Source organism: Choloepus didactylus, chromosome 25 (genome assembly GCF_015220235.1).
Source record: "Choloepus didactylus isolate mChoDid1 chromosome 25, mChoDid1.pri, whole genome shotgun sequence".
Taxonomy (NCBI): domain Eukaryota; kingdom Metazoa; phylum Chordata; class Mammalia; order Pilosa; family Megalonychidae; genus Choloepus; species Choloepus didactylus.
The window spans coordinates 3,843,275-3,849,274 of NC_051331.1; positions in this window are offsets into that span (position 1 = coordinate 3,843,275).

A 6,000-nucleotide genomic window follows, 5' to 3' on the forward strand; every position below is an offset into this window, starting at 1 on the left:
GGTTGGAGTTTGGTAGTTTCAGGTATTTACTTCTAGCTATTCCAAAAAATCATTACTTTTTAAATCGAAACAATGACCAAAAAATCTGTCACAGTTTTAAGACACATTAAAACAAAGTTTAATGAGAGGAAAAAACTAAGATGGCAGCTAGGTGAGACAGGGCAAAAAAACACTAGATAAAAACCAGAAAGTGACCCAGAATACTGATTATAGTTATGCACCAGCTGGACAAGGTCTGCTAGTATCACAGGGGCCATATACTTGGTGAAACCGGGAGTCTGCATTCTGAAACGAGTGAGTAAGCTGGCTGGAAGACCCACAGCTGCGCAGCGGTGTGGGGAAGCCAGGGGTTGGCATTTGGAGACCAACTGGCTCTTTTCAAAAAAAAAAAAAGGGAAAAACCCAGGAGTGGCTGCAGTTGTGGGAGTGGGAACCATGCAGTAAAACATAGCAAGAGGGGGCTGGGCCAGCCTCTTGGTATCTGGCTTGGAGGATAGCCCACTGCAGGTACCCTCAGGGCCAGGGGAATGGAGAGGAGAGCTGGAAGCAAAAAGAAACCCCATAGCTCACAGCTGGCTCCCCGGAGGGCTGGATAAACTCCTGCCCAGGGCCATGCCCACAGCCCAGAGCCCCACCAGTTGTTCTGGAGCTGGGAAAGAGGAACTGTGCAAGGATGGGGTTTGAGACACCACATTTGGCCATCTTTGCATCAGGCTGAGAGCAACCCTGCATGGCCCGGCAGCCTGGGGCTTCCCTTGAGGGACAGCGCACACTTGTGATGTAGCACAGCATTCCCTTGGCACAGCTCCTGGAGGATTGTGGCTGGGAGGGGGGACCCACTTGGAGAACCCAGGGACACTATGCCAAGTCTGGTGGTTTGTTGGGACAGCGAGAGAGAGGGTCTGGGGCTGAAATGAATTGAAGGCTTAGACTCTTGTGGTGGCCTTGAATCTCCGGGAACCTGGGGGATTTGAATATTAAAGCTGCCCTTCCTCCCTGGCCACTCGTATACACGCCCCTCATTCAGGGCAGATGGCTCCAGCAACACACTCAAACTGAGTTCTCCAACTGAACCCCACAAGAATCATTACCCCACACACCATGGGAACAAGGTTGAGAACTGACTTCAGGAGTATAGGTGAGTCTCAGACACTATCTGCTGGTTAGTTAGAGAAAGTGTATGTCACCAAACTGTGTTTCTAAAAAATTAAATTGGTATCTTTTTTTTTACAACTTGAAAGAACCCTATCAAGCAAAGCAAATGCCAAGAGCCAAAAACAACAGGAAATCTTAATGCATATGATAAAAACAGGTGATATGGAGAATCCAATGCCAAACACATAAATCAAGATATCAGAAGAGACTCAGTATTTGGTACAATTAATCAAAGAACTACAATTGAGGAATGAAAACATGGCAAAGGATTTAAAGGACATCAAGAAGACCATGGCCCAGGATATAAGTGACATAATGAAGACCCTAGAAGAGCATAAAGAAGACATTGCAAGAGTAAATAAAAAAATAGATCTTATGGAAGTAAAAGAAACTGTTGGCCAAATCAAAAAGACTCTGGATATTCACAATACAAGATTAGAGGAAGTTGAACAACGTCTCAGTGTCCTAGAAGTCCACAGAACAGAAAATGAAAGAACAAAAGAAAGAATGGAGAAAAAAATAAAAAAAATTGAAATGGATCTCAGGGATATGATAGATAAAATAAAATGTCCAAACTTAAGACTCATTGGTGTCCCAGAAGGGGAAGAGAAGGGTAAAGGTCTAGAAAGAGTATTCAAAGAAATTGTTGGGGAAAACTTCCCCAACCTTATACACAATATAAATACACAAAGCATAAATGCCCAGCAAACTCCAAATAGAATAAATCCAAATAAACCCACTCTGAGACATATTCTGATCAGACTCAAATACTGAAGAGAAGGAGCAAGTTCTGAAAGCAGCAAGAGAAAAGCGATTCACCACATACAAAGGAAACAACATAAGACTGAGTTGTGACTACTCAGTGGCCACCATGGAGGCGAGGAGGCAGTGGCATGACATATTTAAAATTCTGAGAGAGAAAAATTTCCAACCAAGAATACTTTATCCAGCAAAACTCTCCTTCAAATTTGAGGGAGAGCTTAAATTTTTCACAGACAAGCAAATGCTGAGAGGCTTTGCCAATAAAAGACCTGCCCTACTTCAGATACTAAAGGGAGCCCTACCAGCAGAGAAACAAAGAAAGGAGAAAGAGATACAGAGAGTTTTAAGAGACATATATAGAACCTTACACCCCAAATCACCAGGACACTCATTTTTCTCTAGTGATCACGGATCTTTCTCCAGAAGGGACCATAAGCTGGGACATAAAACAAGCCTCAATAAATTAAAAAAAAATTGAATATACTCAAAGCACATTCTCCAACCACAATGGAATACAAATAGAAGTCAATAATTTTTGAACTGTAACTCCACTATTTACTTCCTACATGATATAAAATACACAAACTCTAATGACAAATCAGTGGTTTTGAACTCAATGTAAAATACGTAATTTTAGACAACTATATAAGGGTGGGGGAATGGAGGAGTATAGGAACATAATTTATGTATCCTATTGAAGTGAAGGTGGTATCAAAGAAAAACAAGATTGTTATGGATTTAAGAGGTTAATTTTAAGCCCCACAGCAAACACAAGGAAATTATCAGAGAATATAACCATAGAGATGAAAAGTAGAGTTTGGGTTAAGAGAAATGGGGGAAGGGGCAATGGGGAGTTAAGAAATGAGTGTAGGGTTGCTGTTTGAGGTGAAGGGAAATTTCTAATAATGGATGGTGGGGAAGAGCATTACAACATTCTAAATGTGATTAATCCCACTAATGGAAGGCTAGGGAGGGGGTTGAATGGGAAGATTTAGGCTGTATATATGTTTCCACAATTGAAAAAAAAAAAGACAGTCTAAATAGATGACAATTGAATGCCAAGGATGAACCTGGATGGGATTGGAGGATGGAGGACAGGAGGCTCAAAGGGACACAGTTGAGACATAAGGAAAAGGAAATACGGAATGTAATGTAAGCTTTGTATCATTGTTGAATCTCTTGAACTTCTCAGCTGTGCTTAATGGGATTGCATAAAAGAATGTTCTTGTTCATGGGAAGTGTATATGTGAATTACAGTGTTTGTTCAAGGGTGTGTGCAGCTAGCTCTCATATGTTCAGAAGACAGAGCCATAGACGATGGATGATAGGGAGGGAGGGAGGGAAAGAAAGAGCTATGTGACAGTACATTAAAGTTGGTGGATTGGGCTATCCGGGGAGGAGGGTCAGGGTATGATGGAATTCTGTGTATGGGGTTAGTATTATTTTTGCAACTCTTCCTATAACTTGGAATTTATTTCAAAATAAAAAAAAGTTTAATGAGAGAAAAAATGAATTTACTTAAAACTGAAATGCACCCTATAAAACTTGCAGAATAAAATATAGAAGAAAATCTGGGAACCCACGGTTAGGTGATGAGCTTTTAAATATAGCAAACAAAGCAAGACACATGATGGGAGAAAATTTATCAGTTGGACTTTTAAAAAATATAAATCCTCAGCCCTGAGAAAAACATTCATAAGAGAATGAAAAGGAAATCCACAGATTTGGAGAAAATATTTTCAAGCAACATATCAGATAAATGATTTCTGTCCAAACATACAAAGTTTTCATAAACCCCAATTTAAAAGGGGGCAAAAGATCTGATCAGTAACCTAACTGAAGAAGCTATACACTTGGCAAATAAGCGTGCAAAAGATACTCAACATCATTTGTCATTAGAGAATTGCGATATTAAACCACAATGATACATCATCACTCACCTCTTAGAATACCTAAAACCTAAACACCGACAATACCAATACATGGTGAGCGTGGGGTGCAATACAGACTCTCATTCATTGCCAGTGACAATAAAATATGTTGCAACAAGAAGTCAGTCTGGCAGTTTCTTTTAAACTAAACTTAGTCTCACCACAAGATCCAGCATTCAGTTCTTAGGTATGCAGCTGTTTGAAACGTTAAGTCCACAGAAAAACCCACAAATGAAGATTAGAGAGCTTTACTTATAATCTCCAAATTCTGAAGGCAACCAAGATGCCCTTCAGTGGTTGACCAGGTAAATACAATCTGCTATATCTATACAATGTCATATTATTCAGTGATAAAAAGAAATAATCCAGCCAGCCACAAAGGTCAAGGGTAAATCTTAAATGATGGTGACTAACTGAAATCAGTCTAAACATGCTACATGAGTAAAATTTCAATTACGTGACTTGATACATCAAGCAAACTATAGAGACAACTGAATGATCACTGGTTACCAGGGGATTGTGGAGAGGGAAGGGGGTTATACAGGCAAAACACAGAGAATCCACTTCACCAGGATTTCAGTGCCACCTCAGGATATTGCAGTGAGTCATTTCTATGTCTCTTGCCCTGTTTATATGTAATCTTATTGACATAAGGGAAAATGTCTTACTCATTTCTTTATTCCAAAAATAATATTTAGTGCCCACCCTGAAGGCTGAAAGAGCTTCACTGTATCCACTATCAAGCTTTTTAGCTAGATAGGGCTGTGTGTGAATAAGCTTTCTTGATGTGTTTTCCTTTTATGCTGCTAAATTTACAACCAAAAAAAGGGGTCCCTGGACTCATAATACACTCCCCACACTATGGTGAAGATTCTGTGACTCACCCAGAATTTTTGAAAGGAGGGTCTGGGGTCACCAAAGCAGATTCTTCCTTGAATGAAGGATGAAGTTTGAGGCTCTGATCCCATAAAGGGCAGAGAGATGGGAGCACTCATGAGGTCTCTAGAAGACACAATTGTGTTTCCTCCTCAACAGAGGTTGGTAAAGTAGACTTAGAATAGTGTAGGTGAAGCATTTAGTTTCCATGCCTTAAGGGATTTCATTCCCATGGGCCAGATGAATGATGTATTCTTTTGCATATCTACTCCTGGGGATATTTAGTTCTCTGGAGATAAGTAAGAAAAACACAGAGCAAACTTGTGCCAATTTTGATGCTTTGGAGAGAGCTTTGAAGCCTCATGTTTATCTCTTGTCCCAGTTGACTCCTTCCTCCCAGCAGGAGGTCACCTGTCTTCAGGTGTGGGCTCTAGTATTGATAGGTCTCCCATAAGGATTTCTGTATCTCTGATTCTAGAGAGATCCTGGGGTACACTAAAACACCTGCCTCTGATCTGTCTCCATCTGTGATGTATCCCATTCATGGGGATGCCCTCTCTCAATGGTATTTCCTTTTGTTTCACTACTGTGCTTTTCTCCCCCATCATTAGCAATATCAGTTCAACACTGTTCAACATTTGTTTTATCAGTCATTCAACAAATATTTACTGAGCAATACTGTATGTTGAGCCCTATACTATGGTCTGAGAACTGATAAAGAGAAAGATATTTTACTTTCACTCAAACAGTCTAAACAGGCCAAGAGACATGATAAATAAATAAATACATTAGCCTAAGTTTGTCCTGCATCCTGGTCAAGTGCAATTTCATAGTAATGATAATGGTCTCCGTTTCTGCTAAAAAGCTCTTGGTACCCTGATAGGGGTTACATCTAAATGATAGATCACTTTGGTTTTATTGGAAGATTAGAAATATTAATCCTTATCTAAGAAAACAGACATCTTGCTACTTACTTAGTTCTCTGATTTCCTTCAGCTGTGTTTTGCAGTTTTATGTGTAAAAGTCCTTCTTGACTTTAGTTAAAATTATCCCTTGGTATTTTCTTCTTTATATGATATGGTAAATGGAATATTTTTTAAACTTCCAGTGAGTGATGTACATTGCTGGCATATAAAGGACAACCACACATAAACCTTGTGCTTACACTTGGCTGAATTCATTCATGAGCTCTAGAAGTTTTCTTCTGGATTCCTAAGTATTTTCTATATAAATAATTATGTCATCATGAATACAGACAGTTTTATTCTGTCATTAC